At 41.5% G+C, this 11,706-nt stretch overlaps 1 long non-coding RNA gene across 1 annotated transcript; it reads right to left on the bottom strand.

Annotated features, from left to right (window-relative positions):
* Positions 1 to 2,861: 2,861 nt before the first annotated feature.
* On the bottom strand, positions 2,862 to 10,460 carry LOC146186864 (uncharacterized). The gene is made up of 3 exons (XR_014708174.1): positions 10,115 to 10,460; positions 8,094 to 8,243; positions 2,862 to 3,216 (listed from the first exon to the last, which is right to left on the bottom strand). It is a non-coding gene; the product is annotated as an uncharacterized LOC146186864 (long non-coding RNA).
* Between the last annotated feature and the right edge of the window lie 1,246 nt (positions 10,461 to 11,706).

Raw genomic sequence — 11,706 nt, 5'->3', positions numbered from 1 at the left:
TTTTACAAACAATTGAAGGTTTATAAATAGCAGACCAAAATTACACTGATAATAATAGAGTACAATGAAAGAGAATACAACGCCACGACAAGATATTGATAAAGACGAAGAAATAAATGATAAGAGAAAAAAAAATTAACCCGACAATGAACAAAACACTGTGATAAAAATATGAAGACTATAAAGATAATAAAGCAGGTATTTCAGATATTATAAGTATGAGCAAAAGTTACATAAGAACACAGCGTAAAATACTACTAAGTCAGGTCAAAAGTTAACAAAGCGAAAATAATGTTCGATTGAACAACAGTCCGTGGCGAATGAAATTCTCACGTCTTCTTGTTTGCTGAGGCGTCGAAGGCTGTGTTGCTCGGTAGCGGCGGCCGACAACAAAGAAGCAGGTCCGATCCTTCTTAGGACTCACGGGTTACTACCGTGATTTCATCCCGAACTATGCTGACCTAACCTGTCCTCTGTCAGATCTAACACGGAAAGGTCAACCTTCAGTCGTGAGTTGGGGCCCCGAGCAAGAACGGGCTTTCAAGAACTTGCGGGAAAAGCTGGCTGAGGCACCAATTCTGAAATTGCCAGACTTTGATCGGGAATTCGTCCTGCGAACAGATGCTTCTGATAGAGGTGTTGGAGCCGTTCTGCTTCAATCGCATGACGGAATCCTGCACCCAGTTGCCTATGCGAGCCGCAAGTTGCTCCCTCGAGAGGTAGCCTATTCAACCACTGAGAAAGAGGCTTTAGCGCTCGTTTGGGGAATCGAGAAATTTCAAGTCTTCCTCTACGGGAGAAGGTTTCTCGTTCAGACGGATCACCAGCCTTTGAAGTTCATAAAAGAAACAAAATCTGCAAACAGCCGCGTTCTTCGCTGGAGTATTAAGCTTCAGGAATACAACTTCCGTGTCGAGTATATTAAAGGCAGCGAGAACGTGGGAGCAGATTACATGAGCCGGCTAGAATAGTTGTTAAGCTTGCACTACTGCATAGCTGCATTGTGTTGATTGTAATGAAAATCGTACACGATGTGCCTGTATATATGTGCACTTGATTGTTATCAGTGATCCGTGACTTGTGACATGTGCGCAAGACATGACTGAAGAACTACAGTGTTGTGGTGTGTGCGGGTTCAGATCAGTGCGTATATGGTGCGCGTCATGAACGGTAGTGAGTGACGAACGATCTTCAGTGCACTGAACGGACCCAATCTACTGCACCCCTCTATAGGGGCGTAATAACATTGTTCTCGGCGCTTGTGGAGTTCTAGAATCATCATCATCATCAGCCTGATTATACCCACTGCAGGGCGAAGGCCTCTCCCATATTTTCCCAGAGTTCTAGAATATTCCGAGGCAATATTCTTCAGTGGGGGGCAGTGTCACAAGCTGCCTCACCTATTATACAGCGGAAGGTGCGGGAGCTTATGGCTGGAATATAGAGCGAAATTCACGGGACTCCGTCGCTCCTCTGGACAAGATTCGACAAGCCGATGGGGCAGCGACCGCCTGTCCTTGACGCGGCTGCTGCATAGTCGGCCGAGGGTATAAAATAACCGACAGCAGCACGCCCTCACCAGTGCGTTTGGGAAGATTCAAACTTCCGGCCACTCCGCGGTGCTCCGAAAGCGTATTGTGTTTCTTCGGGCCCGCGATCGACGCATCGTCCTCTGCACCTGTACGGCCGCCGCTACCGAGCAACACAGCCTTCGACGCCTCAGCAAACAAGAAGACGTGAGAATTTCATTCGCCACGGACTGTTGTTCAATCGAACATTATTTTCGCTTTGTTAACTTTTGACCTGACTTAGTAGTATTTTACGCTGTGTTCTTATGTAACGTTTGCTCATACTTATAATATCTGAAATACCTGCTTTATTATCTTTATAGTCTTCATATTTTTATCACAGTATTTTGTTCATTGTCGGGTTAATTTTTTTTTTCTCTTATCATTTATTTCTTCCTCTTTATCAATATCTTGTCGTGGCGTTGTATTCTCTTTCATTGTACTCTATTATTATCAGTGTAATTTTGGTCTGCTATTTATAAACCTTCAATTGTTTGTAAAAGAAAGTGCCCTATTTGTACTTATTCCTCAATCACACACCGACACACGTGCTTCACGGGTTGACCGACCTAACTTTTAAATGTGTTCACAACCCTCATAGAGGAACGACGGGAAATCGTAAAGGGGATCCCGCACCTCTTTTGACCGTAAAGGCGGGGGTTTGTGACAACTGTGCACATCGCCTACCCAAGCAGCACACCAGCATTGGTCCAACAATGGTTCATCACTGGAAAAGAATGGCATCAATATTGGACTGATATTGGCATTTGGGCATTTTACTACATTCTCCATTCTTGGCCCATCTTTCGTTCCAAGATTGGTCCAGTGTTCAACCAAGCTGGAGCCACCAATGTAGGCACAATATTAGACTTTCCATTCATGCACCATGATTCTTGCCAATACTGTCCAGCATTATACCATCATTGTATTACCAATATTTGTTTAATACCAGCTATTCCATTGATGGCCCATTGTCAATGCCAATATCATACCAATGGTTAGCCATTGCAGGTGCACTGGCTACTCCATTCATGCCGCATATTGTCAATACCAATATTAATCCAATGGTTTATGGGTACACCGGCTACTCCATTCATGTGCCATTGATGATGTCAAGATTACACATTTTGTGGCACTGCCTGTGCAGGCCATAAAATGCAGCCTTTTTCATTCTAGCCGTATTCGTGACAGCACATCGAACTTGCTGGGACAATAATGGCCTTTCAAATAGGAGTGGCCATATAAATTCAAATTGTTGCTCATGAGCAACCAGTAGATATTCACAAAACAAGGGCATGGTTCACAAAAAGATAATATTTATTGCAATTGTTACTATAGACGGCAGTTGCTACTAGCCAGCGCTGAGGGCACACACAGCAGCAGTTAGCGGGGCAGTGGCAGGGTTGGTCAGGGCAGGGCGGGCTCTCGGGAAGTGAAAGGGGCCAGGGAGCTGGAGGGCACACTCATAGGCGTAGTGAGGGGGCTGACCCTGCAATTGCATTCACAGGTGGCATGCCTGGTTCGCCAGGGGAGGTTTCAGCATAACGCCTTTTTCTTCCACCCCCCCTGTCACAGGAACCAGGCAGCCACCTGCGAATAAATGCGTGTGCCTCCAAATCGTCCACCCCAACTTTTTCGCAAATGGCACCTGCACAAAAACAATGAGAAAACAAAATTTACAACACTATTACGAGGCATATAAAATCGCGCGCATTATTTTAGGAAGATGTAGAAAATTCCGGGATTCACGTACCGAAATTTATGGTCAATGAGAAACACTATACTGATGAGTTCCAGACTAGTTTCAGCTGCCTTGGGTTTATTAGGATGAAAGACGCACATACATTGCATAGCATGTGCCCTGTTGCATTTTGATCGCCTCCACAGCAATACGGCTGAGACAGCCAGTGTTTCATCCCACACTAGGAATTAGTGCTTGATTATCGGCTGTCTCCGCATATGACTGGCGCGCTAGTTTTTTGCCGCTTCTACGCTTTCTGCGATGTGCAAACAGTTTATACTAATAATCGTTACCAAGAGAATGTTCGGCGACCATTTTCATTTTTTTTAAATGGCTAGATATAATATACACAAGCGATCTAAGCCCACGACTGCTGCACTGGCCGCTGGTTAGCTGATATACGCTTTTGACTGGTTTTGTGGGTAGTTCACTTAAACGGGAGCTCACTTAAACGGGTAGCTCACAGGTGCATCATTTTTACACATTTTTACACATATACTGCTTGTCCAAGCAAATTTGATCCAAGGGATAAAAAAAAACATTTCGGAGGCAGGCAAAGGAAACCAGATATATATTGCTGGAAGCTACCTTGAGCGCCACAGAAAAGGTTTTGTTTGGAATCCTTATTGACATTATTTACCTAAATTACTGATTAATGACTTACACAATAAATGGTGTTGCTACTTTCAAGAGTACCGGCACAATCCACGTTTGATTATTTGTGATAAAGAACTCTCACGTCTGCATTTTGAACGCCAGATACAATAGGAAACCACGAAAATACAGAAATCTGATTCCCGGACAATACAATTGAGGACTTGGCTTGGCTCGACAGCCCTGTGTAGCGTTAGACCTACAAGTTGCCTATGGTTTCTTCGTCCGCGCCAGCACATCGTCCAACAAGACTGTATTTGTATTTTACAGCTGAAAAATACTGTTAAACTCATTTATATCCTTACCGCTTTGTAGTCATTATCCGCATTGCAAAGTTCGGCGCGCTCATTGTAACTCGAGCCTTCATGTGCGCCAAAGGGCCGACATGGGGCCGACGCGAAGCAACCATCGCCAGCATTTCACCCTTACTCATGCATGGGGCTAGCAATCTTAGCGGCAGGTTGTTTTGTCCGCTCAAAATCATGTTGTGAGCAGCACAGTTGAGGTGCGCGAATGGGCTGGTAACGGTTTCGGTATCTACATAACCCGGAATTTATCTACAGCTGGAAAAAAAGGTACACATGAGGTTTCTAACCGCAAATATTGGAACAGGGGTTTCCGAACGTGCTCACCGACTCTGTAAGTCCTATTTATTGTCTAAAGTGAATATTTAGTACTTGAAGCGAATAACCTCACTTCCCCACGTACAAAATAAAAATTTTCTGCGCTGTCCTAAGTGGCTGCCAGCAATGCACCACCGGTTTCCATCGTCTGTTTCTAATGGTTTATTTATAACCCTTGGCTCAAGCTATGGGGCGCAGCAGGTGTAATGTAGCTTGAATAAAACCTGCAAGAGATCATATATATGGGTAGATTTGTAAGTTTTACAGATTTCACTTACAAATACTACAGGAATCGCGTCACTGCGGCCTTTCTTTAAAATTGACACGTAATAGCGCTATATTCGTGGCTAAAATAAAGTAATCAACGCATTAGTTCAGCTTAGCAAATGCAGCTGTAACAGAAAGTGAGGGCTGGCTACACCTAAGGTGTGCCTAGCTTTCTAATTTTCTTAGATGGCACAACCGTTCGAAATATGGAATATTAAAAAAAGCCCTTGATATTGGCTTTCTCACAGCGTATTATGGGTGCCTTAGATAAGAAACATAATCGAGGTCCCATGGCCATCTTTCGTTTCCAATGAAATTCTTATATGTGGTGGGCAAGTATCTAGACACAAAAGAATTAACCTTAGTTTTTCAAGATACGCGCAGTTTCCTCGAAAAAAAAGCAATTGTATGGTATATCTCTAGAGGTAGAAAACGCTGTTTTTGCCATTTCAAAATGTTGCAAGTTTGGATACCATGATTTTGTCATCTGCTCTTTTTTACTCACTAAATATATGCAGGTTTTATATTTACAAACACTATAAAAAACCTATTTTGTTTTTGCAGTTGTGTTATTAAAAAATCGCAAACTTTTCTTCAGGAGCGATACGCTGCAAAAATATTCATTTTTAACCTTATGTACTGGCATATGATGCATTAGGTTGGTTGCACTAAATATGTTTTCACTTCCTGACGCATGTTCTTAATTCTAGGCAGTATCTGGAGCTCCAGACCAATAGGTGTGTTCTCCACAACGCATCAAAATTGCTCAGAATTCGAAAACAGCAGTAAAGGGCAAATTTGCTGCAATTAAAAAAAGATCATCTTCGATTTTCATTCAAATCCCTCTCAAAAATCTTCAGTACCTCAAAAATATCACGGACTAAAAAGTGTTGCGTTATACTGTTTAAAAATATAACATTAAATATTAAACCGAGTGCTTGTGCTGATAATGGCCAAACTCAGCCTGCATTCTTGCAAGATCCAATAATATCTTGGCACAGAAACTATTTTTCTACATTATCTAGGTTCCATTCTTTATTTCCGAAAAAATTTGAAGCTCTAGATTTGTGTGTGTATCTGCATAATATTTTGAAATTGGACAAAAGTAAGAAAATGGTAAAATAAGGAAAACTGATTAGAATTGAAGAAATGGCCGCAACATCAATTTTCATCAAAATCTGTGGAAACAATGCAAAGTACTTTGTTAATTTGAGTCAGTAAATATATTGAATTCTGCAAAATGTAATATTAGAAATATAAAAATCTTGCTTTTGTTCTATAGATGTGCTTATATGGCTCCCCCTTATGGAATAGGCATCAAAACTTCAATTTAGTATTTGCTTAATTTAGTTACATTTTACCTTAAGTAAAATTTAAAATATTGTCAGCGCTTAACACCGTTTTTCTGCTTCTGGGACAAATACTTAATATAGCTTAAAATGGTATTAATTCACTATTTCTGTCAATTTCATGGCAGAACGCAAGTGAAGGCTGAACTTTTTCTCTGTCCTGCATTCTTTTTTATTGCTAGGTGCAATAGTATTCAATCTAGGTTATTAATATATTATTCCATTTGTCAGCTTTGACCACCACTAACAATACTATATTTTTGAAGATGATTTTTCAATGTGTAATTTTTATAATTACAATCTTAAGCAAATCGCTTTCCAGCATAATACTTTTGGTGGCGTTACAGAGAACACACATAGCAGCTTAGAGCTCCAAATTCTGCCTTAAATTAACAATATGACCTGCGTAATAAACACAGAATATTTTAGTGCAAACAACGCAGTGCGTCACGCCAGTATGTAAGGTTGAACATTAACATTTTTGTAGCGCGTTGTTCTTGAAGCAAAGTTTGCGATTTTTTACTAAATCAACTGCATCAATAAAACACACCTTTAATACTTCTTATACAAGTAAACGTTACCCAAATGCGGTGAGTAAAAAACAGTGGATGACAAAATTTTACGCAACCAGCCGGCCTCCAAACGTGCAACTTTTTGAAACGACAAAAACGGCGTTTTCCAGCTTTAGTGATAGGCGTTTTTTTTTTTTTTTTTTTTTTTCGAGAATACTACGCCGCATCTGGCAAACCTAAGGGTCATTCCTTTGTGTCGAGACATTAGCCCACGACATATGAAAATTTAATTTAAAAAATGGTCATGGCACCACGATTACTGTTCCTGTCCGAAGACATCCATATTTGTTTTCATTTCGTCTCTTCAACAGGCTGGTTTAGCCAATGCGGTGAATAAAAATATCATCGCATATATTAAAGATTTTCGCGCTATATGTTATACCTAAAGCTACTTATATTGTCACAACTGTCATACATTATTTGTAGCTGAAACATCACAAAAGGGATTCGATTGCAAATTGTTGGCTAGTTAAATAGACGTACGAGATGACACACGTATACTTTGTAGAATACAATTTAGGAAAGAGCAGATACAAACTACAGGCGAATAATGCTATGATATGGAGCATATGTATTACTCCGGTTAACAGTAAAAAAATCAACTTTTAACATATTAGTATATTCGACAAACTATTGCATGCTCACATAGGAACACAATTAATGAGCTCATCCACGCATCTAATGTCTATGGGCATTAGACGTGTGGATGACTTCGTTTTATTCCAATTCGTGCGTCACTCAAAATAATTGAACGAGAAAAAAGTTAATGTCTACACAATTTTCAGTGAGTATACCACAAATTATACTAAAGTGCTTCATACATGTCACATCACCTAGCAAGTGAAATGGGATAACAGAAGTAATCAGACTCTAACCCTGATCAGCATTTCGCTTTTGCGCCATCTTTGTAAGTTTTTAGGCAGGCTTTTCCACTGATTATCCTCTTCTTTATACCCCTGCCACCCACAGGACACAAATCTTCTGGGGGTACCGAACTGTTGGTTTTCGCACCAGTGATACAACTTAATCGATCCATTTATACGTAGAAAACACTCTCGATGCGCACCTAAAAAAAATGAAAGCATGTATGTGTAGGCGAAATCATTCACCGGCGATTTAATAATATGATTTGAACAATAAAATCAAAGGATCACACTCGAAGTAACAAAAAAGTGGTGGAGAGATAGGAATTGAAGCAATGAAAGGCGGTTGCTTTCTGCAAAAAGCCAATAGCAAGAGGTCCACCGTCTATAAGAATAGGCAATAAAAATAAGGCATATTTAAAGGTGCATGCAGCAGTTACAGTGATGCAGTGCTACCTTTTTTTAGGCAGGCTTTTCCGCTGATTTTCTTCTTCTTTATTTCCCTTCCAACCACAGGACACATATCTTCTGGGGGTTGTCGGTTTTCGCACCAGTGATACAACTCAATCGATCCACTTCTACGTAGAAAACGCTCCCGATGCGCATCTAAAAAAATGAAAGCATGTATGTGCAGGCTAAATCATTCACACATGATAAAACAATATGATTTGAACAATGAAATCAAATGATCACACCCAGAGCAACAAGAAAGTGGTGGAGAGATAGAAATTGAAGCAATGAAAGACGGTTGCTTACTGAACAAAGCCTATAGTAAGAGGTCCTGCGTCTATAAGAATAGGCAATAAAGGCACGTTTATAGGTGCATGCAGCAGTTAAAGTGATGCAGTGTTACCTTTCTGTTTCACTGCAGTGATTGGTATAAATATTACAGCAATTGCTAGGCATCTCAGGTAACCCCATTGAAAACTTCATCCAAGGTACCGAGGAGCAGTGGCGTGTTATTTGCAGCTGTTAACGGAAAGACAGGCTATCCTATGAGTGCATGCGCATTTCCTCCTTTTTGTATACTTGAATAAAAGCGACTGAACAGTGAGTGTTGTAAGAGGTGCAGCGTCCCTAGGAATGGGGAACAAAATTAAGTTTTAGTAAACAGAGGTACAAAAAGAAGCAAATATGCCTGCAATAATAGCATGATGGCCTACATTTTGATCAACAGCTGTAAACAACCTGTCACTGCCAGTCGGTTCTTTAGATAGGCTTATCAATGCCAGAGCTTAAAGCTAAGAGCAATATGAGTAATGTTTATTGCGGTCACGGCCGTAAACAATTCTAGCGGAACACTCCATTACTGTAACTATTCAACCGTCCATTTATACATATCGTTCATTAAAGAGCCATGCACATCATATTAAGTTGCTCTTTTCTACTCCCAAATGATTTCCTATAGAATTAGAATACGTGGATCGCTGCTTCGGTTTCAACATTCTTGCACGATGGCTATGGCGTGCACTTCATGCATACGGTACGGCACGTGAGGTACAAAGAGCTGTAATTGCCGAACAGGCGGACCTGACGTCCTGTCCCATTTCGCCTGAAAGTGCGCGCCGTCATCGAGCGCTTCGCGAGCAATATATTTCGGACGATATGGTTGCCTCATACCGGCCGTCAATGTTTTGTACATTGTGTCCTGCGTGCACGTTGTTAACTTTGCAGTGACAGGGACGCAGTGCACACACGGCTGATGTACCTTTTTGCTTGTATTGTTATTTTCCCCCGCCCTCGAAGCGCGTCTGCGAAATCGCTCTCCTATTGTCGCCGCTTTCTGATAACGCCCTCACCTGAAGGCACGTGCTCAGAAGGGGGGCGTCGATTAAGAAAATTTTGAAAAGGGGCTCACTTGCACTGTTCACGGCTTTCAATTCCTCAATATGATATTAACCATTATAAAAGTGGAGGTTCATTATGACTTAATTATAGCCTAGTCATCAAGCGGCATCACGCACATGTCTGCCCCACTCTAAAATTCGCTTGCACAGACGGCACGAACAGTTTTCAAAACTTCGTCTGTACATCTGAAAACAAAAAACTGCCCTTAACGCTTAACAAAATCCAAAAACTGTGTGAACATGGCTTCCTGCGCGCAGAAGAGAGGCTGTCCAAAATATATGTACAAAGCCGGGCGCATAGTGTCTGGTTACTAATTGATTGCGGCGCGCTTCACAGTCAAAAAACTGCGCAAATGGCTGCCTGCAGTGTTCTGTCACGTGTTGGTGGCATACACACCTGTTACGCACGGCTCCTCTATTTTCGGCGCAAATATGCTATTCATATCGCAGCCAGCAAATAAGTCCACGCACTTGCTTGCATGTAACCCGGACGAAAATTCGCTTAGTTCTTGAAGTCATGCTTCGCGCAGTTGTTTCGAGAAGGATAAGGAAAGAGAACATTTGGGACTGGTAGGAGATTATATAGAACCAATTATGAAGCAATGGCATGCTGCAAAGATATATACTCACGGTCTAAGATGACGGCGTTCACTGAGTCTGATAATGCCGATGGTATCCCGCCGTTGCTGTAATCCGTACTCCGGCGACATTTCACAGCTCAGCTATTCACTGATATGTAGCAAGCACCAACCGGAGCACATGGACATGTATAGGCGCAAGAGAAAATTATGCACAGCACAATGAAAAAGAAAATTAATGAGGGAAGAAATTAAAGAAAGGTTTAAGAAGCTGTCACAAGTCTTGTAGCGTCTCCAACAAGCTCTGAAATGAACGCTTCGGGAGGAGGCCGCACAGCAGCGCAGCTGGGGATGCTGTCTGTTGTGTCTTGCACGTAGACGCGTAGGCGAGGGGGAACAACGACCCGCTCAACCAGCGCGTGATTCCCGCCGCGGTGTTGTGTTCGCAAGGGCTGCGCGTGGGAACGAAGGACCAACGACCCTCTCAACATTCCATTCCTCCTTTACCCAGCCCTCTTCTGCTTGCACCGGCCAGCCGTGACTTCGGACCGTGCCGATGAGCGGCCGCCAGCGCGCACCGCTCGAGTCGAGTTCTAATAAATAGTTTTGTTTTGTGTGTTCGCAAACGCATTGTTTCTTCAAGCCAACCACGGACAAACATTTTCTAAAAAAATAGAAAGCCTCCCCATCTACCATCCACATTCTTGCGTAAATCCATACAGCTGGTGCATCGACAAATGTCCGCGACCCTCCCTTTCGCCACCTATGATCGAACAAAGGATGGTCGTTCGACCTTTTATATTTACTTCAAAATATTATATACTGTTGCGTGATGACTGATTAATAATGTCAAAGAGGCGGAGTTCCGAGCTTCTCTTCTATTCTGGCCAACTTTGGTTATAGATTATACAAATTATGCTCAAGTTAGCTAGCTGAAAATTATCCGACTAAATATATACATGTTTTTATTTGTATTCAGTTAATGTTCGATTTTCGGGCATGAGTAGATGTTTTTATAAAAATTCTAAACATCGGAAACGAAAATTTTCCTAATTTGCAGGCCTTTATTTCAGAAAAGGTTCATGGTAGAGCAGCAAAAATTCCACAATATGTTCTCAGCATAATTATCCGCAAACAGCTAAAGCTCATATTTTTATGACATTTGGATACAGAGATACGATCGCGCTAATTTACAGAAAACAGCGAACATTGAAAATTTTTAGGAAAACAAAAACAGTTTTCACATTGTTTAAACTTTTTCCACCTATTCTACACTACCTCAGCTTTCAAAACCATTAAAACACCTTGCATAATTTTGTTGCGCAAGTAATTATGGCCACATCAATAAAGCCTTTGTCCAATTATAGCGCACCGCGCTGTTCTGAACATTCTACGGAATTTGTGAATTGTTCAAGGTTTTTAAATTTTGGCATATAATTTTGTAACAGGGAGAAATATATTTACAAAAGAGGATTAAAGATATATACATTGAGGAACAGCCAAGGAGCCAGGCTACGAGGGCAGCCCATTCGACGCACTTCTTTTTCTTAATCTTCCACAAACGAGCGCGCCACTTCGTCCTCATCATTCTCCAGCTGTAACAATATTTCTTCGCTCATGTTTTGTCTCGACTTCGCAAATCGA

This window comes from Amblyomma maculatum, chromosome 6, assembly GCF_055883805.1.
Source record: "Amblyomma maculatum isolate TAMU_Amacu chromosome 6, ASM5588380v1, whole genome shotgun sequence".
NCBI lineage: Eukaryota > Metazoa > Arthropoda > Arachnida > Ixodida > Ixodidae > Amblyomma > Amblyomma maculatum.
Note: the sequence above shows the minus strand (reverse complement) of the source record. Positions and strands in the feature narration are given on the sequence as shown.